At 44.4% G+C, this 27,287-nt stretch overlaps 1 long non-coding RNA gene across 1 annotated transcript; it reads right to left on the reverse strand.

The window, feature by feature from the left end:
* Positions 1-1,067: 1,067 nt before the first annotated feature.
* Positions 1,068-11,073, reverse strand: LOC122203692. Its single transcript, XR_006195296.1, has 4 exons — positions 11,035-11,073; positions 8,935-9,033; positions 4,326-4,506; positions 1,068-1,483 (listed from the first exon to the last, which is right to left on the reverse strand). It is a non-coding gene; the product is annotated as an uncharacterized LOC122203692 (long non-coding RNA).
* Between the last annotated feature and the right edge of the window lie 16,214 nt (positions 11,074-27,287).

The raw sequence follows: 27,287 nt of genomic DNA on the forward strand, positions 1-27,287 counted from the left end.
GCAGACACGGTGAAGAATTTACTAATTTCCTGCCAGAAGATGCTCCAACCATCACATTTAACTGCACGGGAGTCTCCCTCTGCATCAAGGCCTTGAAGGCCCACCAAATGGAAAGGGGGTGCATAAGGGTCTTCTCTGAGGCCTCCCTCCTTGTCACAGAGCCATGTTTCTCTCCTGTGGGTCAGAAACAGGCCTGGGCTTCTATGCTTCTCCAGTTTTGTGGAATGAAAGCCTGCCCCATGGTCTTCAACCAATCTTACTTCATCTTCTGGGGCTGGCAGGAGATAAAATTAAAATTGTGTTAACCCAGAAAATAAGGTATTATAAATAAAATAACATTTGGGATATATGGGTGGGCAGGGATATAACTGTTGACCTGGCAGCTGATAGTTTTTGTCATTAGGTTAATGAACGCATCTCCTCCTGGACCATCGGCAAAGGCAGCATTATGTCACAGAAATGAGCATTCATAAGACACATGGAGCATTTACAAATCTGTGATGGCTGAAACACTGGTTGGAAACTGGGAAGAGGATATGAATAGCAATTAACCAAAAAAATCCAAATGATCAACAAACATCTTGGTCATGACTTGACTGCAGCCATGAAAAGCCACCCATACAATGTGTTCTAGCATTTAATCAAATTAGAAAAAAAAAATTAGCACCTGGGTGGCTTAGTTGGCTAAGCATCCAACTTTGGCTCAGGTCACGATTTCACGGTCTATGAGTTCGAGCTCCTCATCAGGCTCTGGGCTCACAGCTCAGAGCCTGGAGCCTGCTTCAGATTCTGTGTCTCCCTCTCTCTCTGACACTCCCCCACTCAAGCTCTGTCTCTGTCTCTCAAAAATGAATAAAATATTTAAAAAAAAAAACAAATCAGTATTGTCACTAGCCCAAGATGGTGAGAATGGGGAAATGGGAACTTTCATATTCCAGTGTAGCTTTTAGGAGTAAAATTTAACTGTGTAAAGTATCTATCAAAATTCACAATGCACACACACATGGGTCCAGTAAATTCATTTCTAGAATAATTTTCAGAAGAAATGCCTGCACATTTGCCAATAATGTACATACAGTGTTCATTGTTCACAAAGCAGGAAAAAGGGGAATATGAAGAACTTCCACCAGCAAAAGACTAGTCCCAGAGCTGTGTGATGTCCCCATGGGGCCACAGGTGGCTTTGTCTCTGATGTGAGAGTGGCTATGTGTCAATGTCACCAGAAACACATCAGGGTATGGTGCTGGTGACCGCAAACCCATATGTGTATACACAGAAGGACAGGTTCTGAGAGAAAGTTCACTGACTAGCGGTCATTACCTGTAGAAGTAGGTTTTGGCAACAGCAAAACCCACTTTGGTCTGTTTTCAACTTTACTGTGTATGATTCATATCATCTGAAATATTTTTCCAATGAAGAAAATAGCTTCTCCTCTGATGTCAGAGGCCTTGGTATGTTAGATTGCTCGTCCTCCTGAAGACAGCTAGAAAAGATGAGAAAACATAAAAGGTGGGATCAGGCAGCACAAAGAAAACAAGTTGGTGAGCACCTGGATGGGGCTTGGCCCCCAGGAAGCTGCCTGTAACATTGGACTCAGCTTTTCCACCAGGTTCTGCAGCACCTAAAGGCAGCATATCCCAGATGGGCAAAGGCGGGTGGGGAGTATCATAGCTCATACTTTGGTTTGGACCCTCCTGGGCAGTCTGGGGCTCCTCTATGCCTGTAGGCTAGCTCCCAGTACATCTCAGAGTCCCACAGAACATCGCGATCCCTATAACTGGACTTAGGCGAGCAGTAGTAAGAGGGGCATCATCTCTGCAGGAAGCTGGTGTCATTCTATGTCTCTGAGTGTGTCAAGTCTTAGCTTTCCAAAAAGAGTGTTCAGCACACAGGTACAGTAGGTGGCAGGGTAAGGGAAGGGAGACTTCCCGAAGGAGAGGGCAGGGACTATAGCACAAGGTGAGGTTGGTGCCCACTGGGCTCACAGAAAGACACTCTCTGAGCTGGGATGTGGGGTGTGGGGGGTCATGAGGGTAGTCAGCTGACCCCGACCTCCCCAGCGACTGGAAAACCTCCTTCCCAACTCCTGGCCAATCATGAGGCCTTTGCTTTCCCCTGCACAGGTGACCGGAGGAAACGACTGTAGTCTGCTAAGGCATTATCATCCTAAGAAAGAGAAAAGTCAAGAGTTACTGAGGACAATAGCTTTGTTCCTACAAATCCTCAGGACACTGTGTTGATGAGCAAACACCTCGCATGTGACCTCACCAAGTGAAAGCTCTCAATGGGGCTGTGGGACAGGACTGGAGCTGTGCCCCATGTCAGCCAGGCTCACGGCACCTGGGACACATTATTAACTAGCGGGGAAAAGAGATGGGGTAGGGACCCTCCTCACCAATGTGGGAGGAGGAACCACAGCGGGACTCTGCCCATGGCCCCTGCCCTGCTTGCTTCTTTCTACCCCCACCCAACTCCATCTTTCTGTCCCTCTCTAGAACACCTGCACTCTGGCCTTTGCCTAGAGTGCCTCAGAGTGCATGGTCAATCTGTGCCTTGGGGAAAAGACAGAGGGTGTTTGTCGAGGAGACCATGCAGGGCACACCCCTGAAAGGGAAGTGTCCTCCACTGTTTTGCTCCCTAAAAAGTTCTAAACCCCTTGAGCAGTACCTGTTTCACAGTGAGTACTTAAAGATTTTTGTTGAGGGGAGCCTGGGTGGCTCAGTCGGTTAAGCAGTTAAGCGCCCGACTGCAGCTCAGGTCATGATCTCGCAGTTTGTTGGTTTGAGTCCCATGTCGGACTCTGTGCTGACACCTCAGAGTCTGGAGCCTGCTTCCGATTCTGTGTCTCCCTCTCTCTGCCCCTCCCCCACTTGCACTCGGTCTCTCTCTTTCTCTCTCTCTCTCTCTCTCTCTCTCTCTCTCTCTCAAAAATAAATACACATTAAAAAATTTTTTTAAGATTTTTGTTGAATAGGCGAATGAATTCTTAGATCAATGTGGGGCATGAATTATTAGATCAATCTGGGGCATTAACTCAGATTACATGTATTTACTAATTTCCACTTATATTTACTAATTAAACATACTTGTTAATTTGTAATTACTAGCCAAACCTTATTATCTCTTCACTTTAGTGTTTTTACCCTCAAAATATACCCCCAGTATTCAAAATTGTAAGATTTGATTTGTGGACTTGCAATGTTAGACTAGGAAATTTGACCCAATCTTTCTGCTGAACACAAGTGGAAAAGCTGCACCAATTATTTTTAAAGGTCTGAAGGCATCAGAGAGCTGGCCAGGAAGGGACCAATTATGAGACAGACTCAAGAGGAGACAGACTTGCAGGGACGTGGGCCTGGATTGGGACACTTTTTCCCCAGACATGCTGAGTGGGTTAGCAGTGCCTTTGACATCCTGGGGGAGGTGGGAGGAAAACATGGGAGTACAAGAACCCAGGGGCACCCATGGTCACAGCAATAATGCCCCTTTCCTTTGCCACCTATTGTTCCAGGGGGTGAATGGGACTCTGCGAGGCAAAAAAGAAAGGAAAAAAAAATATCTGCTAGAGACCCCATCAGCTTTTCCCCCAGCCCCTTCCTTCTAGTGTGGGATGTTGGTGTCATGCCTGGAGCTCTGGTAGCTATTTGGTAACTATTTTGTAGCATGAGGGCTAAAGGTCCTCGTGCTGGGAATGGAAACAGAAGGTCAGGACATTCCTGCCTGGAGATATCATTCAGCTCTGGCCCCAGCTCTGACTATGTCTTCGGTGATACCACTAAATGCCATTACCGTAAGAGCCCCTCTGAGATGGGCTTTCTAATATTTGTAGCCCAAACTTCTTGTTTGGAAATAGCTTTACCAAATCTCAGCCTGAGTACTTCACATGGACATATTCATTCTTGTCCAACCAGACTGAACTGATGTGTTTTTCATCCTTCATTCTGTAAACATCATTTGTCAGCAGACAGAGCAGGTGCAGGGGAGCTGCAGGGAGGGTGTCACCTCCAGATGGAAGAGAGGTGGGAAGCTGCCTGCCACCCCTGAGGATTGTGGAGTCCACGTGCAGGCAAGGGAGGATCCAGCCAGGCAGTGTGTCTGGGGTGGGACAGGAGGGGGCAATTTGGGTCTTCTTCCTGGATCCCCCACAGCTCCCCAGGTGGACTCCTGAGGTTCCCACCAAAGTGGCTGTGCAGCTGTGCCCACTTCTCTTGGGACACCCGCGTGGGTAGTGTCCATGTGACAAGCTGGCTTCTGAGGGCACCCAGTAGAGGGACGACATGGAGAGATAGAGACAGAGACAGAGACTGAGAGAGACAGGGCCTGACCTGTGTGCCACAGCCCAGCCTCTGCAGCCCGGGTCTTGGTCACTGCACCGAGGGGCTCTGGGCTGGATCACTGTGGAGTAGGGTGGCCGCCCGTGCTGACCAGGGACATTGTGTTGCATCTCAGGTGGCTGCTGAGGCTGTTGCACAGAGAATAATCTTGGGCTGTTGGAGGTCCAGGGGCCTGTTGGAGCAAAGAGAGCAGACCCATTTTCAGGCCGTCCATCTTCAGTCTGCCCACCCAGCATCTAGAAGCTTCTCTTGGGAGGGCAGGGCTAGCAAGAGAACCAGAGGGATGTATGCCACTGAAGGCAGCTGAGCTCAAAACACTGAGCTGGACTTTGCCGGGGTCACCTATCAATGTATCCAAACCACAGAAATGCCCTTATGGAAGCAACAGGCATGTATTGTTTTGCACAATTCTGTATGTGGCAAGTGGGGCTCCCACTGATATCTCTGGGCCCCAGCAGGCCTGAGTGGGGTGCCAGGGGCTCTGCACATATTGGGATATCCCCAGGATCTCCTCACAAGGGGTCTCGAATTCCAGTTTCCCCACACAACAGGGGTTCAGGGGGGTTCCCCTGGGCCACCTCCCATCTGAGGAGGCCAGTGTAAAGACCGGCACAAGTGACACACCTCCCGAGGCAGAATCAGCAGCACATCTGGTCCACCACAGGTGGATGTCCGGGATGGACAGGATGAGGGTGTCTGCTCCTTCCTGTCACCCCAGTTTAGCACACAGAGGCTCACAGGTAGCTTCAGTCCTAAGAGGTGCAAGTCCTGCCCCTTTTGTTGACCCACATCTACCTAGCAACCTGGAGTCCCTGGAGGGCAGGCAGTGGCACCAATGGTTTGGGACACCTTAGGTATCGAAGTGAGCACTGGAGACACATTCTCATGGACCTGATGTTTGGACTTTGCACCTGTGTCCCTAAAATCTCCACACAGGTTGGTTGTTTTATTTTACTTTTAAAACTTAAAACATTTTAGTGAGAACTGCATCTATTAAGGATGTTTGGCACAGTGATTTGAGGCACACGTACCAGTGACATGATAGCTGGAGCCAAGCTCTGGACCCGCCTTCTCCCCACTCAGTTACCATCTGTGTGTGGTCACAGCATCTGAAGTCACACACACTCAGTACAGGGCTGTCAGCTGGTCACCATGCTGGGCGCCAGGTCTCCAGGCTTCCTCCTGCATCACTGCCACAGTGTGCCCCACAATCAACGTGTCCCTACCCCAGGTCATTCTGTGCTTGGCTTCTATCTTTTCTTCAGATTCCGCATGTAAGTGAGACCACACATCCTTTTCTCGTGTGTCTCGCTTATTTCACTCAGCATAATGTCCTCCAGATCTGCCCATTCTTTTTTACAGCTGAGCAATATTCCTTTGTATAAGCATCACTCATTGGATGGACACTTAACCTGTTTCCGTGACTTGGCCATTACGAAAAATGCTGCTATGAATGTGAGGGTGCAGAGGTCTCTTCCAGACAGTGATTTCCTTTCCTTTGGGTAAATACCCAGGAGTGGAATTATGGACCATTGGGTGGTTCTACTTTTAACTTTTTGAGGAAACTCCATACTGTTCTCCAAGGTAGCTGTACTAGTTTGCATTCCCACCAAGAGTGCATGAGGGAAAAAAAAAAAAAAAAAGAGTGCATGAGTGTTCCTTTTTCTCCACATCCCAACCAATACTTGTTATTTTAAAATAATGAAGATTTAAAAAGTGCCCTCATTTCCAGCAAAGAGCCAGGATGCACCCAGGGAAATGGATAGTCTTTTGGCCTGGGAGGTAATAACCAGAATGTTTTGAGATTCATTTAGTGTGGTGAGCCTCTCTTGGCCACCCAATTTCCCCTAAGCTGAACTGCTGGCTTGTAAGAATACTCAGCATGAAGTTAGGGACAGGGGACAGAAAGGCAGAGGGAAAGGGATGAGGAACACAGACACAAGGAAGATTCTAGAGAGCAGGTGCTGTACCAGGCAGGGACAGCCAGTCTGTAATTGGATCCCTGCCGCCTGGGCTGCTCCGAGCAGGTGGGTCCAACAGATACTGGCACAATCCATCAGGTGGGAGTGGTGCCTTCCCAGCTCCTGTGAGTGTTTATGGGCAATGGGGGCCATTAGACACGTTGGTGTGTCTCAAGAGGACCCATTTCAGGCCATGAAACTGCAGACGCTGTGATTGTTAGTAATGATTCATGCCAACAGCCCTTTTACGTCCATGGGTGTTTCCTCTGACCATACTCACAGTAGCAATTGTGTGAACATCAGGTCTGACAGTCCTGAGCATCTAAGGGGATGTGGCCTCTTCCAAAGTTTCACCTGCTCTTCCATTTCCCTGCTTGTTTCATAGCTACCCAGAGAAGGCAGGACAGGAGCAGAGTAGGGACACCACTGAGGGCAGAGCAGTGCCAGCCTGGAGACCCCACACCTGCCTACAGCCATGTGGAAGAATCATCTTGTCACCCATGCAGACCATTCCTCTAGGGACAACATTACGGGACAAGTCAGAAGTTCCACTCATGGTCTCTTCCTGGAGATGAACCTCCAACAACGTGAACCTGAATCCAGAAAGATGTGGAGAGAAACTCTCCTCTTCATGTTCCAACTTGGATGAGAGCTTCCCCAGACTCCAGTCATGTTGTGAAGCCTGTCAGGGCATCAGGGCCTTGGCTGCACCTGCTGCAAGCCTAGGCACACTTCTTCCCTGGGAGGGGGGTGCCCTGGGATTTTCCTGCAGATGTACCAGGTCTCCTCAGGAGCACTTGGCCTTGTCTCTTTCCTCCAACTGCTGCGTCCTATAACCAGGGCATGGGATACGAGAGCACCAGCTCCAGGGGCCCCAAACAGACTGGGTATGGCCACTCGATGATGACAGAATCCAGAGGCAGAGAGAAGAGTGGGAGTGACACAAGAATGTAATTCATTTCAGTGATGATGACACCAGGAAGATAGTGAACCAACGTCTCAGGGACTATTACCCAAGAGCTGAAAACACATCCAGGTTTATCTAAGGGAAATTGAAACAGAGGCCCCAGGGTATGTGCAGGAGGGAGTGAAGGTGGGTGGGTGCATGCAGAGGGGCCCATGGGTACATGCAGGGAGCAAGGGTGCAGGTGGGTGCATGAACAGGTAGGTGATGCATGTAGAGGGACCATCTGGGCATGTACAGGGAGGCTGTGGGTGCATGCAGGGGGGCAAGGGGGCAGGTTGGTTCCAGAGGGGTGTAAGTAGGTGCATACAGGGGGGCAGGTGGGGGCATGCATAGCGGCAAGGGAGTGAGTTGGTGCATTCAGGGGGCCAGGGGAACAGGTTGGCACATGTAGGGGGGCAGGTGGTGGCATGCATAGGGGCAAGGGAGTGAGTTGGTGCATTCAGGGGGCCAGGGGAACAGGTTGGCACATGTAGAGGGGCAGGTGGGTGTGTGCAGGAGGAGGGTGGGTGAGTGGGTGCATGGGGGATGATGGTGCATGTAGGGGAACAGCAGGAAGAGTGGGTGCGTGCAGATGGGCATGTGTCTGTGTGCAGGTGGAGTAAAGGCATGTTGAGTGCATGCAGGGGGCAGGGAAGTGGGTGGGTTCCTACAGAAAGAGTGAAGGTGGGTGGGTGTGTGCTGGGGTACAGATGCATCCATGGCAGGAAGCAGGTGGGTATGGGCAGGGGGCAGGTTGGTGCGTGCAGGAGAGCCATATAGGTACACACAGGGGAACAGGTGGGTGTGTGCATGGGGGACGAGGGTGGGTGCAGGTGGGCACTGGGTATGTGCAGGGGGCCAGGGAGGTTGGTGGGTGCATGTAAGGGGACACTGAGGTTAGGCCCCTCATTGTCGTGGGGTCAGTCCCGGGCAGGGTCTTGCCAGCTCAGGGCAGTCCTTGCTGGTTGAGGGTGTAGTGTTAGTTCCAGCAAGGGATGCTTTGCCTTTGGGGTCTCTTGCTGGAGTTCAGGGGTGGCTGGAACAATTAGTCAATTAGAGACTACAGACCCCGGTCAGAGTGGAGGCAGTAAAATCCTTTCTGTTCTTGGCATCTTTACTCTACTTGACACTCTACTCACCACGATGCCCCTTTGGGAAGGCAGTGTGGTACTTTGTGTACCTGAATTGTGCAGACTCATGCCCGTGACAGAGCCTGTGTTGGGTCATCCCTGCAAACACATGCACAGATCTTCAATGAACGTGCTCAGCTGCTGTGAGCAACAGAGAAATCACGGCGACTGTCTCTGTGTGGCTCACAGGGACCAGTCCGTTGGTGTGGCACCACCTCCCAGAGGCACAGGTGCCTTTCAAAGAGAAGGGTGTAAGTGTGCTCAACATAGGAAGACACTGGCGTCAGTGATCCTGGCATAAACAAGATTACAGTGAATTGGGCGGCTTGAAACAAGGCACGTTTAACATCTCATGGTGTCTGAGGTCAAGGGTCCAGATAAGGCTTAGCCAGGCCCCATGAGGTGAAAATGTGGGCTGGGGTATGGTCCTGTCTGAACTCCCCACCCCAAGGCAGGACCTGCTTCCTTATTCAGGCCTGTTCCACCTTCAAGTTCTGAGTAAAAAACAGATTTGGGGCCCATGACCTGCATAGAATAACTCAGTGAGGAACTCAGAAGCTTACCATATTTTCAGGGCTGGAATGGTGCTGCAGAAGTGGATCTTGAGGCCAAACCTAACCCTGGCCCACAAATCATCAGGCCTCTGAACTTAAAGGGCCCAGCTATGAGGTCTGAAATAAGAAAAGATTTAGGGTGAGGACTGGCACAGAACATTTCAGCGAGGAACACAGAATTTTGCCATGATATTTCCAAGGCTGGGATAGAGCTGCAGGAGGGCATCCTAAGCCCAAACCTAACCTGGACCACCCCATCATCTGGCTCCTGAACCCAACCCCTAACCCTCACTCACACCCTAACATACACCTTCAACACAGCCCTCCAAAAAGATCACCACAGTGCTGGTGGTTTGGCCTCTGACACCTCCAGAGACTTAACCATAACCCTAGCCTTGGCTCTGGCCATCAGGGGGCCCACATCAAAGGTCTGAGAAAAGAATGGATTTGTGGCCCATAAGTGGTATAGCCTTCTTCAGCAAAGATCCCGGGAGTTCGCCATAACATTTCCAGGGTCAGAATGGAGCTGCACAAAACCTAAGCCTGGAACACACCATCACCAATTCCCTGAACCCAAACCCTAAGCCAGTCCCACACTCTAACAAGTGCCCTCAACTCAGTTCTCTGTGGAGATCACTGAACTGGTGTCAGTTCAGCCCCTGACATTTCCCCAGACCTAACCCTAACTCTAGCCAAGGCTCTTTCCCTAAGGAGGCCCACTTCCTCGATCTGAGAAAAGAACAGACTGGTGGCCTATGACCAGCACAGGATTATTCAGCAAGGAACCCAGAAAATCACTATGACATTGCCACAGCAGGGATAGAGCTGCACAAGCGGATCTTGAGCCCAAACCTCAACCTGGCCCACCACATCGTCTGCCTCTCCAACCCAAACCCTAACCCTAACCTGACCGTAACACATGTCCTCAACTCAGCACTCCAGGGAGATCACTACAATGCTGGTGGTCCAGTCCATGATGCCTCCTGGGACCTAATCCTAACCCTAGCCTGGCTTGCCCCTAAGGGGGTTCCACCTCCCAGGTCTGAGGAAAGAACAGATTTGGGGACCATGAGCTATACAGAGTTATTCAGCAAGAAACTCAGACATTCACAATGATATTTTCAGGGCTGGGACGCTGCTACAGAAGAGGATCCTGAGGTCAAACCTAACCCTGGCCCACACAATCATCCAGTCCATGAACTCAAACCCTAAGCCTGACTTGCATCTAACGCATGCCCTCAACTCAGCAATCCAGGCAGATCACTGTCCTATGGTGGTTTGGTCCCTGCCTCCTCCTTGACCCTAATCCTAACCCTAGCCATGGCTCTTGCTCTAAAGTGGGCCCAGATTTGAAGTCTGAGATAAGAACAGACTTGGGGCCAGAACCAGTGCAGAACATTTCAGCAAGGAACCCAGAATTTGGCCATGACATTTTCAAGGCTGAGATGGAGCCACAGCAAGGGATCTTGAGCCCAAACCTAAGCCTGGAACAACCCATGGTCTGACCCCTAAACCCAACTCCGAAGCCTGACTCAAACCCTAACACATGCCCTCAACTCAAACCTCAAGGGAAATCAGTACAGTGCTGGTGTTTCGGCCCCTGACAACTCCTGGGAACTTATCCTCACCTTAGTCAAGCCTCTTTCCCTAAGGTGGCCCAAATCAAGGCTCTGAGGAAAAAATGGAGTTTGGGGTCCATGACTGGCTAAGGATTATTCACCAAAAAACAAAATCGCAGTGACATTCTCACAGCATAGATACCGCAGCACAAAGGGATCCAGAACAAACCTAAGCCTGGAACACAAAATCAGCAGTTCTCTTAACCCAAACCCTAAGCCAATCATGCACCCTAACAGGTGGACTCAACTCAGCCCTCCAAGGAGATCACTGCACTGGTGTTGGTTCAGCCCCTGTTACGTTCCGGGACCTAACCTTAACCCTAATCCTAACTCTAAACCTAGCCCTAACACTAAATCCTAACCATACCCCTAACCCTCACACTAACCCCTAAACCCTAGCCCCTAACCCCTAATTGCTATCCTTAACCCTAACGGTAATCAGGGTTGGCCAGGGGCACACCACAAAATCTTGGACAAGCCCAGAACTTACCATCTGGCCACTTTGCAGGCATGGTCGTCCTTCCTTTACTGAGCTTTAAAGAGAATTAGAAATGACAAAGGCTTTGAAGAATGTCTGTAAAAGGGGCATGTCACCTGCCCAGGGACCTGTTTTCACCAAAGACCTCTCAAGGGCATCCACCCAGGTCTCTCACAAGGGGATATGGGGCTTCTTGCACTCCTTGACAGAATCAAGCAAAAAAAAACTCCTTAGAAGTGGCACTGTAATTTTTAAAGGCAAGCTGTAAGGATTTTCTTACTTCAAGGCTGTGGCTGTTTTTTGTATTCTGTAAAAGTCTCTATTCAGAATCAGGACTGACACTTTCTGACTTTGATTTTAAAATAGTGGTGTCACAGGGTGCCTGGATGGCTCAGTTGGTTGAGCATCCGACTTTGGCTTAGGTCATGATCTCTTGGTCTGTGACTTTGAGCCCTGCGTCAGGCTCTGTGCTGACAGCTCAGAGCCTGGAGCCTGCTTCGGATTCTGTGTCTCCCTCTCTCTCTGCCCCTCCCCTGCTCATGCTCTGTATATCTCTCTCTGTCAAAAATAAATAAATATTTAAAAAGGAGACTTATAGGATCGTGGAGGTCAGGATAATGTTAAGTCAATGTTGTCTTTTGCCCTTAGCAAAGCATTAACATCGAGGCAGTTGAGTTCCTAGATGAGGGTCACTCTGCCTGTCTCAAGAACTTGTCAATGGGCTGTAAGCTGTAAGGAAATTTAATTTTTTCCTTTTGCCTTTGACCCCCACATCAGTTACACAGGCAGTGAGGATAGTGTGTTGAAAATGGTGTCTCTGGTCTGCCCCAAATTTGAGACACTTCCAGTCATAGTCTTGCTCATCCATAGAACCAGGCAGGCACTACCGGAATGGGGTTTTTCCAGCACTAACAAACAACAAAGGTTGAAATGATAAAGGCAAGTCCCCTTTATGTGCTGTGAACCTCTTATCACAAACTCCCCTGAGAACTGGTATAGCCAGACAAAGTGCTGCTGCTTGTAACTGCTTATCTTAGAACCTTAGTCTACTTAGTCTATTTGACAGGACACCAAGTAGAACCCAGGTAGGTGTAGCCTCTAAATGGCAGAGACCAGAGGGAGTATTCTCATTGGTCATAAAACCAAGCTCTTAGGACACAGAACAAGATGAAAGAAAACACATCTCTTTTCACATAGGGGACCCACAGCAAAGTTTATCTAAATAGGATGATGACAACTCTGAACTTGCCATTCTGTGAGGCTGGCTTGAACATCAGGTATCTAGATTCCATATACCTGTGTCCCTCCTCCCCACCCCCATGTGTATTTATGACAAATACAGAAAAGTACAATGGTAACCATGTTTGAGAGGAAATGGATGAGTCAAACCAAGAGTACTCTGCCAAACTTTATGGAGTCACTAAGCCCAAGGAACTATTTCCACAAATATTTCTCTTGCTGATCTAAATTTAGTAAGTGAGAGAAAAGAGACTCTCATGACTCTTGCTTCCATTAGATCCACAGGCTGACATCATAAGGATTATAACCTTCTGGATGTTTGTCAGAGGTCCCAGAATCTCTCAGCTGCAGGGGTGTCCAGCCAGTTAAAGTTTATCTTGCTGATTATGCCAACAGTGGTGCAGGAAATGTTTCCTTTACCATTCAAGGTTCTTCTATCTGATCAAAAAATCAAATTGACCTGAGACAAATTAACAGGAGGGAAAAAAATCCCAAATTAAAGAAAAATGTAATGTTTATTAATATTTTTTTGAGATAGCGCGCAAGTGGGAGGGCCAGAGAGAGACATACACAAAATCTGAAGCAGGTTCCAGGCTCTGAGCTGTCAGCACAAAGCTGATGAGGGGCTCAAACCCACTACCTGAGCCAAAGTTGGATGCTCCACCGACTGAGTCACCCAGGTGCCCCATATTCTAGATGCCATATAGAAAAATTCATGATTCAGGGGAAGGAATCAAAATAGCAATATTAACAAGAGTTTGGATGAAGTTGATTCTGCAGCACGAAGAGGTGAAATGGGGAAGAGGGAAGCAATGGAGGGTGGGGAGCTGCATTTGCAAAGAGAGGACAGAGAAATGAGGTAGAGTACAGGAAAAGTACTTTTGCCCCCCAAAAGTAGCTGGAGAGAAAGACAGTGGAAACACCACAAGTGACTGAACAAGAAAGGGGAAAAGGAGGAGAGGATTTCAATACCATTAGGACTCTAAACAGCCGAGAGCAGCATCAGAAATTCTGCAGCATCTGGCGGTGCTCTGGTGGGAAGGGTGAATCCTCAGGAGCAGGCAGCAAGGTCTGAGGGGTCTCTGAGCCACACAGGAGAAGCAGTTCCCCTGCTAGGAGGGCATTTAGTAAAGGCCATCTGGCCTCCCCACAGGCAAAGGTCCCAACAGACCCCGGAGAATATGATTGCTGGTACTGGAACATGGCAGCCTGTGGTGAAACCTGGCACTGGTTGTATGTTGTGATTTACCATATTCCCTGAACTGCTGCCACTATGCAATCGCACAAACTTATTCTGGGGCAAGCTGACACCCAGCCACAATCTCTGAGCCTCTTCAGCGGTGTGATTGCAGGAATGTTCCTGGGGGCAAGCCAGCACCCAGCCATTGACTGGTGAGACCTTCCCCCAGAGGACTGGAGTGGGTCCAAGCTACAGGGCCCTCAAAAGTGAGGGGTTTGGAAATACAGCACCATCTGAGATAAAATTCAGGAGGGAGGTGCCGCCCGCAGGCTGATGGCTTGGATGTGGACAGTATAGAAGTAGAGAGTAGATGGAAGCCAGAGACAAAGGAAGGGTGCTTTACTGCTGGTTGGTGAGCACGTAGAGAACCCAAGCCAGAGACTGGGAAGTTGGGTGACACCATTTTCACCTCTCCTGCAAAGGCGCACACAGGCGCACACATGTGCTGGGTCGCCACACTAATCCACCCCATGAGCTAAGCAGCACCACCTAGAGGAGAATGGAGCCATTACACCAAGCTCCATCCAACTGCACCAACCAAGCTGTAGAGGACCACTACACATCTCTCCACCTGCTTAGTGTACAGACTATTAAGTGCTTCATACTTTGACTTCTGGGGGAAACTGGATGTAATTTCATTTGGATTTCATTCTGTTCACTAGTCCATCTATTCATTGTCTTTTTTTTTTCTTTTCTTATTCTTGGATACAGAAAGATAAAACTTTATTTTTTATTTTTTGTCTTTATATATACATAAATTTTAAAAATTTTACTACATGTTTTTATTTTTCATAAATTTATTTTTTCTATTTTACCTTCTTCAATTCATTTTATTCTATTTTATTGTATACATTTTAAAAAATTAAATGGTTTCTTTTTTTTCTTTTCTTTTCTTTCCCTTTTCTTCTCTATTCAGTCAAGCTTCTTTCAACAACCAGACCAAAATATACCTAGGATCTAGCTCCCTTTATTTGATTTTTTTGTTATCCTTAATCTTTTTAATCCTTAAATTTTATTTTATTAGTTCTTTTTTTTCCTCCAAAATGACAAAATGAAGGAATTCACCTCAAAATAAAGAACAGGAAGAAATGATAGCCAGGGACTCAATCAACACAGATATAAGCAAGATGTCTGAAGTAGAATTTAGAATCATGATAATAAGAATACTATCTGGGGTTGAAAAAAAAGCATAGAATCCCTTTCTGCGGAGATAAAAGAGGTAAAATCTAGGCAGAATGAAATTTAAAATGTTGTAATTGAGATGTAATCTCGAATGGATGCCATGGCGGCAAGGATGGATGAAGTAGCTCAGCAAATCAGTGATATAGAAAACAGAATTATGGAGAATAATGAAGCAGAAAAAGAGAGGGAAACTAAAGCAAAAGAACGTGATACAAGAAATAGAGAAATCAGTGACTCATTAAAAAGGAATAACATCACGGGGCGTCTGGGTGGCTCAGTCGGTTGAGTGTCTGACTTCGGCTCAGGTCATGATCTCACAGTCCATGAGTTCGAGCCCTGCATCGGGCTCTGTGCTGACAGCTCAGAGCCTGGAGCCTGTTTCAGATTCTGTGTCTCTCTCTCTCCCCATCCCCAACTCATGCTCTGTCTCTAAATAAGTAAATAAATAAATAAACATTTAAAAAATAATTTAAAAAAAAGGAATAACATCTGAATCATAGCAGTCCCAGAAAATGAAGAGATAGAAAAAAAGGTAGAAGGTTTATGTGAGCAAATCATAGAGGAAAACTTTCCTAACCTGGGGAAAGACACAGACACAGAAATCCAAGAAGCACAGAGAACTCCCTTTAGATTCAACAAAAACCAACGATCAACGAGGCATATCATAGTCAAATTCACAAAATACACAGACAACGAAAGAATTATGAAAGTAGCAAGGGAAAAAAGTCCTTAACCTATAAGGGAAGACAGATCAGGTTTGCAGAAGACCTATCCACAGAAACTTGGCAGGCCATAAAGGCCTGGCAGGATATATTCAACGTGCTGAATCAGAAAATATGTAGCCAAGAATTGTTTATCCAGCAAGGCTGTCATTCAAAATGGGAGAGATAGAGTTTCCCAGACAAACAAAAACTAAAGGAGTTCTTCACCACCAAACCAGACCTGCAAGAAATTTAAGGGAAACTCTCTAAGGGGAGAAAAAAACAAAAAAGACAAAAAGCAGCAAAGACTAGAAAGGACCAGAGAACACCACCAAAAACTCCAACTCTACAGGCAACACAATGACAACAAATTCATATCTTTCAGTACTCACTCTAAATGTCAGTGGACTAAATGCTCCAATCAAAAGACATAGGTTAACAGAATGGATAAGAAAATGAAATTGATCTATATACTGTTTACAAGAGACCCATTTTAGACCTAAAGACACCTTCAGATCGAAAGTAAGGGGATGGAGAACCATCTATCATGTTAATGGTCGCCAAAAGAAACCAGAGTAGCCATACTTATATCAGACAATCTAGCTTTTAAAATAAAGACTGTAGGGGCGCCTGGGTGGCTCAGTTGGTTGAGTGACTGACTTTGGCTCAGGTCATGATCTCACAGTTTGTGAGTTCGAGCCCCGCGTCGGGCTCTGTGCTGCCAGCTCAGAGCCTGGAGCCTGCTTCTGATTCTGTGTTTCCCTCTCTCTCTGACCCTCCTCCACTCATGCTCTGTCTCTCTCTGCCTCAGAAATAAATAAACATTAAAAAAAATAAAAATAAAAAATAAAGACTGTAACAAGAGATGAAGAAGGGCATTATATCATAAGTAAGGGGTCTATTCACCAAGAAGATCTAACAATTGTGAACATTTATGCCCCAGTGTGGAACACCCAAATATATAAATCAATTAATCACAAACATAAAGAAACTCCTTGATAATAATACCATAATAGTAGGGGACTTCAACACCCCACTTACAACAATGGACAGATCATCTAAACAGAAAATAAGGAAACAGAGGCTTTGAATGACACACTGGACCAGATGGACTTAACAGATATATTCAGAACATTTCATCCTAAAGCAGTAGAATACACATTCTTCTCAAGAGCACGTGGAACATTTTCCAGTATAGATCACATACTGAGACACAAATCAGCCCTCAACAAGTTAAAAAATATAGAGATCATACTGTGCATGTTTTCAGACCACAACACTATGAAACTTGAAATCACCCACAAGAAAAAATTTGGAAAGACAATGATACTTGGAGATTAAAGAACATCCTACTAAAGAATGAATGGGTTAACCAAGAAATTAAAAAGTAAATTAAAAAGTACATGGAAGCCAATTAAAATGGAAAAACGACAGCCCAAAACCTCTGGGATGTAGCAAAGATGGTCATGAAGGAAGTATACAGCAATTCAGGCCTTCCTAAAGAAGAAGGCAAGGTCTCAGATACACAACCTAACCGTATACCTTCAAGACCTGGAAAAAGAACAGCAAATAAAACCTCAAACCAGAAAAAGACAGTAAATAATAAATATTAGAGCATAAATCAATGCCATAGCAGTAAAAAAAAAAAACAAAAAAACAAAACAAAACAAAACAAAAAAAAAAAAACAGTAGAACAGATCAATGAAACCAGGAGCTGGTTCTTTAAAAGAATTAACAAAATTGATAAACCCCTAGCCAGTTTGGTTTAATTTCTCATTTGCCTTTGTGTCCCATATTACCATGGCAAACACTTAAACCCCTTTACATCTTAATGAGGGTGATTTTAGGGCTCCAGGAAACAGAGTCTGTAGGTTTCTGGAGATTAGGCTATGGATAAGATTGCATTTTTCTTGAAGTTTACTAAGTTATCAATAAACTGAAGGAGATTCCTGTTCTGCATGACTGTGATCTCTCAGTCAATCATTTGCTTTCTTTCCTTTCCTTTGTTCTTGGGCAGGCAGGAGTGTCTGAGGAATATCACACATATCCCACCCGGTGGGGAGAGGTGCTGTTTGCTTGTACTTTGTCCTCAGCTTGCCCCACTCTCCCTCATCACTCTAAAATTCAATAGCCTTGGGTATCATTGCTGCCTTGCAAGGAGGCACCTGTGCCATTATCCAAACAGAATGTTGTGTGTTCATACCTGATGAGGATGCTAACATATTATGTTTCTTAAATGAGGACACAAGGGAATGTCCTGTGTGATTCTATCCTAGTATAATATTCAGTGGTTGGGATCATGGGCCTCTTGGTGGAAAAAGTTGTTTCTCATTTCTGGAATCTCTGCCTTAACCTGTGCTTTCTCTTGCATGTGCCTATATTATTGCTGTGGCATCTGCCTCCAACACAGGCAGAGAGGTGCCACAGGAGCCATCTCCTTGCTACTGAAACCCTGTCCTGAACAGTCAGGGCACACTGCAGAAGAGAGATTCACATGAGATTGTAAGAGCCAGTCATGAGGGTTGGCATGTAAGAAAAGGTCTTCAAGATGACATGACCACCACTTGCTGTGACATGGACTCAGGCAATCAGAGGCTCCTTATCCCCTCCCCTGTCCTTGGAAACTGGGTCTGCTTTTCTTCCTTGCTCCCAGAGGCTGTCTTGAGATAGTGATATGGTGTTGAGACTATCTGGATGGTATATGTGACTGAACTCCTTTATGGCCTCTATATAAACTTCTAAAAGGTGGCAGGCAGGTATGGAGATCTATTCTTTTTGCTTCTGCCCAATACAAGCCACATATGCAAGTTCCCATGCTTCTTAAACCTGCCACCTACCAATCTGGGGTGGCCTGCCTCTTTCTTTGGTCTCTCCCTGTCATCCAAACAAGGGCTGGTTCAGACTACATCTGGGAAGCTCCCAAGGAGCTTGCAATCCAACAGTCACAGATTAGGTCATGACCTACAGATAGATGGACACTATTTCCAGACTTTAACAGAAAATGCGCACTTTGTAATAGGCACAGAGGACACATAAGAAACTTAGCATATAAAATATATTATCCTTCGTGGTACATATCAGTATTCAATCTTACACCACACATTTCTACCCCAACAATATGGGCTTGTCTCTTAACAAAACATTTCATGATTTTATTGGGAGCTATAATCATAGCCTCTGACTTGAAGTTTAATAAATAGGACTTTCTAGACAGATATAGATACCCCAAATGTGCTAAGTTTTATCTAACTTCATTTATGCCCATCTTACACACTATGCCAAAAACATATTTGAAATGAAACAATGTCAATAATACAGACATCATGGCAGCTGTGTTACCTTTGGGCATAGATGGATAGAATTAGCAATATATTATAAAATATAAGTGAATTTCACATGGAAGTAAACAAAGTGGTAGGAATTCAATGATGAGGGAGCATAAGGCAAGCTGACAAAAAGTTTGAGCTTTTGAGCTTTGTTCAGGGATTCATTTACTTGGGAATGCTTTGGTCATTTCAGGTCTTGCTTGTAGGATTTGCGAAGTGGTCCAGAGCAGTGCTAGTCCAGGGTTAATTAGTTTCCCGCTACTGAGGGAAGACCCTCCTGAGTGCTCCATCCCATGAATTATAGGGCTGTTTTAACTTCAGTCTACTGTTGGGAACAAGCCCCATTCCCAGCACCCTGTGAGCACTGATGGGGTTTTGGGGTGCTGAGGGGTTCAGAGCTGACAGCCAAGAAAGAATTCTTGAAGATGTCTTTGGTGCAAAAGGTGATTTTATTAAAGTATGGGGATAGGACCTATGGGTAGAAAGAGCTGTACTGGGGTCGTGATGGGTAACTGATCAGGTTGGGAGGGGGTTAGGGACAGTCTAAGTCTAAGGAATTTTGGAAGCAAGGTTTCCAGGACCTTGAGGGGCTAGCTGTTGTTAGGAATACATCATTTATTACTGCTTAGTAAAACCTCAGTCATGAGACCCTTCAGGGGCCATATGCTCATTGTATAATTGCTAACATATACTTGGGGATTAAAGATAAAGGAGGTTTGCAAAAATGTTTGTATATTTAAGAAAACTCACAGAATCCTGGGGGAGTGGGGGGGGGGGGTTGTCAGGATAATGTTAAGCTATGATTCCCTTTTGCCCCTAGCAAAGTATCACCATCAAGGCAGCTGAGCACCTAGAAGAAGGTCACTCTGCCTGTTTCAAGGACTTGTCAATGGGCTATAGGCAGTAAGGGAATTTAAGTTCTCATTTGCCTTGGGTCCCACATCACCATGGCAAGCACTTAAGCCCCTTACATCTTGACTAGAGTGATTTTAGGGCCCCAGAAAACGGAGTCTATAGGTTTCTGGAGATTAGGCTATGGATAAGATTGCCTTTTTCTTGCAGGTTAATAAGTTATCCATAAACTGAAGGAGACTCCTGTCCTGCATGACTGTGATCTCTATCAGTCAACTATTTGCTTTCTTTCCTTTTCTTTGTTCTTGGGCAGCCAGGAGTGTCCGAGGAATACCACACACCTGGTGGAGGAGGGGTGTGCTGTTAGCTTGTGCTTGGCCCTCAGCTTGCCTTATGCTCCCTTATCAGTGCCAGGCACTTGTTCCCTCGAATCATTTCATGTGATTTCCCACTGACTTTGGGTAGTTTCCTCACATGGAGGTGCTGGTCAGTGCTGTGTTGTCTGCCAGAGGGGTCCCCAAGACAGATCTTCCTGACTGACTTTCTGTGGCTCTAAGCCTAAGGTCTAAGCCTAAAAAGTAATCTCTGGGTCTTTCCATTAAAAAAAGCTTACTGGTTTGGAGATGGAGTCAACATGACAGAGAATTAGGGAGACCCAAAGTTTCCTCATCCCTCAAACACAGAAGGATTGAGGCAGTAAGACTTGGAATTCCAAGAATCTGGGCTACAGAGTGACAGAAACATCTCCAGGGGCCCACAGGGACAACTTGGTGGCCCACAGGTGCATGATTACACACTGGAAGAGATAAAATGGGTGGCGTAGGCACAGAGGGGAGGGATCCCCTTCTGTGGAGAGACAAAAGGAAGAAAGAGACAGCCTATGGAAGTGTAGGATTGAATTTGGACAAGAGAAATACCACAGACTGGGAATGGAAAAAATGGAGAAAGAACCAATTTCTATCTCATTCTAGGGTTCTGGGGCTTTCTTAGGACTGGGGTCTGCCACCCTGCGCACATGCCTGGGGAGAAGGGGAGCCAGCCCAGGCTCAGTAGCCAGTTCAGAGGCACAGTTGGAGAGAGCAATCCTCTCCCTTGAGTGCTGTAGGAAGAAGGCATATAGCCTCCAAGGACAAAAGACCCTACAGATTCCCGCCAGCCAGAGGCCCTTTGTCGGCTGGCTGGGTGGAATGGCTCTACCCTGGAACTAGGGTGCATGGAGCAGGATCCTTTAAGATATTGGTGTTTGAATCCCAGAAGAGCACCTGAGAGGCACATGAGACTGTGGAGAGGAACAAACCGGTGCACTTGCACCCACGAGGCACTGTGAGGATGGCCTGAACAGAGTGGTTTGGAACACTCTGTCTGGGGGGAAGAGACTGGGGTATAGCCTCTTCTTTCCCATCACCAACAAGGTGGGGCTTCGGGGAATGGACAGCGGGCCCAGAGTGGAGGCAGGAACCGCCTACACCAAAACACATCCCTCCACACCTGGTAACTGCATATCTACTGGAGCAAAACTGACACTGACCAGACTGACAGTCTCTTCCCCAGACCAGCACAGCCACCATTTCCAAGGCACCATCAGATATGGGTCCAGCAGTTTTGCATTTTCTGATTTGATTCTTGGTCAATTCTTATATACATATATATATACATATACATTTTTTTCCTTCTTCCTTTTCTTCTGCTTATTTCTTCCCTTCTCTATTCTGGTTATTCTGGTTGTTGGTTTGTTTCAGCAGACATTTTTAATCTATTCTTTTCACACCTCTTCTGTATCTCCTACTTCTTTATTTCCCTCTCCCTCTCTCTTGATTAACCCATATAGTTTCTCTGATTCTCTGGCTGGTCAATTTTTTTCTTTTCTTTTCTCCCACCCCTGTCATTTCTCTCTTTCTATGAGATAAAGCTTATTCCACCATCCCCACTTTTTAAAATTTTTCCAGGGTTACTTACTTCAATGAACAAATCAAAGCACACCTGGTGGAAGGCCCAAACCACCACTACAAGTAGGGAGATAAAGCAACCAGAGTCAAAACAAAAGAGAGCACACAACACATTCCAAAAACACCTCCTGAAGAACCAGGCCCTGGACAGTGTATGATCCTTTTTTAATATAATGGTGCTCGCAGGTACAAGACACATAAGATATTAAAACACATAAGGGACAGAAAACTAGCCAAAATGATGAAATGGAAGAATTCTCAAAAGAAGTCCCAGGAAGAAATGAAAGCTAGGATTGCTCAAAACAGATATAAACAATATATATATGAGCAAAAGTTTAGAATTTTAGTCATAAAATTAATAGCTGGGCTTGAAAAAAAGCACAGGAGACAGCAGAGACTCTATTGCTGTAGAGATCAAGGAACTAAGAAATACTTATGACAAATTAAGAAATGCTGTAAATGAGGTACGAAATAAACTAGATGTGGGGACATCAAGGATAGAGGAAGCAGAGGAGAGAATAAGTGAGATAGAAGATAAAATTATGAAAAATGATGAAGCCAAGAAAAAGGGAGATAAGAAAATACTAGACCATGAGGGGAGAATTAGAGAACTAAATGGCTCAATGAAATGTAATAATATCCATATCATAGGAGTTCCAGAAGAAGAGAGAAAGGGGCAGAAGGTTTACTTGAACAAATTATAGCTGAGAACTCCCCTAATGTGGGGAGAGAGGCAGACATCCAAATCCAGGAGGCACAGAGAACTCCCTTCAGATTCAACAAGAATAAGTCTTCTCCACAGCATATCATAGTAAAACTGGCAAAATACAAAGATAAAGAGAGAATTCTGAAAGCAGCTAGGACAAACAGGCCTTAACCTAAAAGGGTAGACACATAAGGGTAGTATCAGACCTGTCCACTGAAACTTGGCAGGCCAGAAGGCAGTGGCAAGAATTATTCAATGTGCTGAATAGGAAAAATATGCAGCTGAGAATCCTTTAGCTGTCAAAGCAGTCATTCAGAATAGGAGAGATAAAGGCTTTCCCAGACAAACAAAAGGTGAAGGAGTTCATGACCACTAAACCAGCCCTGCAAGAGATACTAAGGGGGACTCTGTGAGTGGAATGCTGCAAAGACTACAAAGGACCAGAGACATCACCACAAGCATGAAACCGACAGGTAACACAATGACACTAAATTCATTTCTTTCAATAATAACTCTGAATGTAAATGGACTAAAGCCTCCAATCAAAAGACATAGGGTAGCAGAATGGATTTAAAAAAAAAAAAAACAAAAAACAAAAAACAAGATCCATCTATATGTTGTCTACAAGAGATTCGTTTTAGACCTGAGGACACCTTCAGATTGAAAGTGAGGGGATGGAGAACCATCTATCATGCTACTGGAAGTCAAAAGAAAGCTGGAGTAGCCACACTTATATCAGACAAACTAGATTTTAAAGTAAAGGCTGTGACAAGAGATGAAGAAAGCCATTATATCATAATTACAGGGTCTATCCTTCAAGAAGAGCTAATAATTGTAAATGTTTATGGCCCCAACTTGAAAGAACCCAAATATATAAATCAATTAGTCACAAACATAAGCAATCTTATTGATAAGAATATGGCAATTGCAGGGGGCTTTAATAACCAATAAAGAAACAATGGCCTTGAATGATACACCAGACCAGATGGACTTGACACACATATTCAGAACTTTTCACCTAAAAGCAGCAGAATACACATTCTTCTCAAGTGCACATGGACCATTTTTCAAGATAGATTACATATGGAGTCACAAAACAGCCCTCAATAAATATAAAAGAATTGAGATCATACCATGCATATTTTCAGATCACAATGCTATGAAACTTGAAATCAACCACAAAGAAAAATTTGGAAAGCCTCCAAATGCATAGAGGTTAAAGAACATCCTACTCAAGAATGAATGGGTCAACCAGGCAATTAAAGAAAAAATTTAAAAATATACAGAAGCAAATGAAAATGAAAACACAACAGTCCAAACCTTTTGGGATGCACCAAAGACAGTCCTAAGGGGAAAAATACACTGCAATCCAGGCCCATCTCAAGAAACAAGAAAAATACAAAATACAAAATCTAACCACACACCTAAAGGAACTAGAATCAGAACAGCAAAGAAACCCTAAGGCCAGCAGAAGAAGAGAAATAATAAAGATTAGAGCAGAAATAAACAATATAGAAACAAAAAAAAAAGGTAGAACAGACCAATGAACCTAAGACCTGGTTTTTTGAAAAAATAAACAAAATTGATAAACCCTAGCCAGACTTCTCAAAAAGAGAGAGAACCCAAGTAGATAAAATCAAAAAATTAAGGGAGAGATCACAACCAACACCACAGAAATACAATTATTAGAGAATACTGTGAAAAATTATATGACAACAAATTGGACAACCTGGAAGAAATGGACAAATTCCTAGACACCCACACACTACCACAACTCAAACAGGAAGAAATAGAAAATTTGAACAGACCCATAACCAGTGAAGACATTGAATCAGTGATCAAAAATCTCCTAACAAATAAGAGTCCTGGGCCAGGTGGCTTCCCAGAGGAATTCTACCAGACATTTAAAGCAGAGTTAGTACCATCCCTCTCAAGCTGTTCCAAAATAATAGAAATGGAAGGAAAGCTTCTGGACTCATTCTATGAAGCCCACATTACCTTGATTCCCAAACCAGACAGAGACCCCACTAAAAAGGAGAATTACAGGCCAATATCCCTGATGAATATGGATGCAAAAATTCTCAACAAGATACTAGCAAATCAAATTCAACGGTGTATTAAAAGAATTATTCACCATGATCAAGTGGGATTCATTCCTGGCTTCAGGGCTGTTTCAATATTCGTAAATCAGTCAATGTGATACATCACATTAACAGAAGAAAGGATAAGAATCATATGATCCTGTCAATAGATGCAGAAAAAACATGTGACAAAATACAGTATCCTTTCTTAATAAAAACCCTCAAGAAAGTCAGGATAGAAGGAACATACCTTAACATCATAAAAGCCATAATATGAAAAGCCCACAGCAAATATCATCCTCAATGGGGAAAAACTGAGAGCTTTCCCCATGAGATCAGGGACACAACAGGGGTTTCTACTCTCACCACTGTTGTTTAACATAGTGTTGGAAGTCCTAGCCTCAGAAATCGGACAACAAAATGAAATAAAAGGCATCCAAACTGGCAAAGAAGAAGTCAAACTTTCACTTTTCTCAGATGACATGATACTGTACATGGAAACCTCAAAGGAGTCCACCAAAAAGATGCTAGAACTGATATATGAATTCAGCAAAGCTGCAGGATACAAAATCAATGTACAGAAATCAGTTGCATTTCTAAACACCAATAATGACGCAACAGAAAGAGAAATCAAGAAATTGATCCCATTGCACCAAGAACCATAAAATACCTAGGAATAAACCTAACCAAAGATGTAAAAGATCTGTATGCTGAAAACTATAGAAAGCTTATGAAAGAAATTTAAGAAGACACAAGGAAATGGAAAAACATTCCATGCATGGATAGGAAGAAAAAATATTGTTAAGATGTCAGTACTACCCAAAGCAATCTACACATTCAATGCAACCCCAATCAAAACTGCACCGTCATTCTTCTCAGAGCTAAAACAAACAATCCTAAATTTTATACAGAACCACAAAAGACCCTGAATAGTCAAAGTAACGTTGAAAAAGAAAAACAAAGCAGGAAGCATCACAATCCCAGACTTTAGCCTCTAAATCATCAAGTAATCATCAAGACAGTATGATATTGGCACAAAAACAGGCACATAGACCAATGGAATAGAATAGAGAACACAGTGCTCGCTTCGGCAGCACATATACTAAAATTAGAATAGAGAACCCAGAATTGGACCAACGAATGTATAACCAACTAATCTTTGACAAAGCAGGGAAGAGTATCCAATGGAAAAAAGACTCTTTAGCAAATGGTGCTGGGAGAACTGGACAGCAACATGCAGAAGAATGAAATGGGACCACTTTCTTACACCATACACAAAAATAAACTCAAAATGGGTGAAAGACCTAAATATGAGACAGGAAGCCATCAAAAACCTAGAGGAGAAAGCAGGCAGCAAACTCTCTGACCTCAGCCGCAGCAACTTCTTACTCGACAAGTCTCCAAAGGCTAGGGAAACAAAAGCAAAAATGAACTATTGGGAGTTCATTAAGATAAAAAGCTTTTGCACAGCGAAGGAAACAATCAGCAAAACTAAAAGGCAACCAATGGAATGAGAGAAGATATTTACAAATGACATATTGGATAAAGGGTTAATATCCAAAATCTATAAATAACTTACCAAATTCAACACCTGAAAAACAAATAACCCAGTGAAGAAATGGACAAAAGACATGAATAGACACTTTTCCAAAGAAGACATCCAGATGGCCAACAAACACATGAAAAGATGCTCAACATCACTCATCATCAGGGAAATCAAAATCAAAACCACACTAAGATACCACCTCACACCTGTCAGAATGACTAACATTAACAACTCAGGAAACAACAGATGTTGGCGAGGATGTGGAGAAATGGTAACCCTCTTGCACTATTGGTAGGAATGCAAACTGGTGCAGCTGCCCTGGAAAACAGTGTAGAGGCTCCTCAAAAAATTAAAAATATAATTACCCTACAACCCAGCAATAGCACTACTAAGAATTTATCCAAAGGATACAGGAATGCTGATTCATAGAGGCACATGTACCCCAGTGTTTATAGCAGCACTTTCAACAATAGCCAAATCATGGAAAGAGCCTAAATGTCCATCAACTGATGAATGGATAAAGAAGATGTGGTTTATATATACAATGGAATACTACTTGGCAATGAGAAAGATTGCAATGATGTGGATGGAACTGGAGGGTATTATGCTAAGTGAAATAAGTCAGTCGGAGAAAGACAGATATCATATGTTTACACTTGTATGTGGAACTTGAGAAACTTAACAGAAGACCATGGGGGAAGGGAAGGGGAAAAAATAATTTCAAACAGAGAGGGAGGCAAACCATAAGACTCTTAAACACAGAGAACAAACTGAGGGTTGATGGGGGCGGAGTGCAGGGGAAAGGGAAAAATGGGTAAAGTACATTGAGGAGGGCACTTGTTGGGATGAGCACTGGGTGTTGTATGTAAGGAATGAATCACGGGAATCTATTCCCGAAGCCAAGAGCACACTGTATATACTATATGTTAGCTAACTTGCAATAAATTATATATTTAATTAATTAATTAGTTAAAAATAGAGCTTAAGAAAATAATCCCATTTACAACTGTACCAAAAAAATGCCTAGGAATAAATTTAACGGAGGCAGTGAAAAATTTGTGCTCTACAACTATAAAACAATAATGAAATAAATTGAAGATGACACAAACAAATGGAAAGATAAACTAAGCTCATGGAATGGAAGATTTATTGTATTTAAAATGTTCACACTACACAAAGTAATCTACAGGTTCAATGCAATCTCCATCAAAACACCAATACCATCTTTCACAAAAGTAAAACAAATAATCCTAAAATTTGTATGGAACCACAAAGAATCCAAATAGCCAACAGTATGGAAGTTCCTCAAAAAGTTAAAAATATAACTACCCTATGATTCACCAATTGCACTACTAGGTATTTACCCAAAGGATACAAAAATACAAATTCAAAGGGGCACATGCACCCTGATGTTTACTGCAGCATTATCAACAAGAGCCAAATTAG

The sequence above is a fragment of the Panthera leo genome, chromosome D3, assembly GCF_018350215.1.
Source record: "Panthera leo isolate Ple1 chromosome D3, P.leo_Ple1_pat1.1, whole genome shotgun sequence".
NCBI classification, from domain to species: Eukaryota; Metazoa; Chordata; class Mammalia; order Carnivora; family Felidae; genus Panthera; species Panthera leo.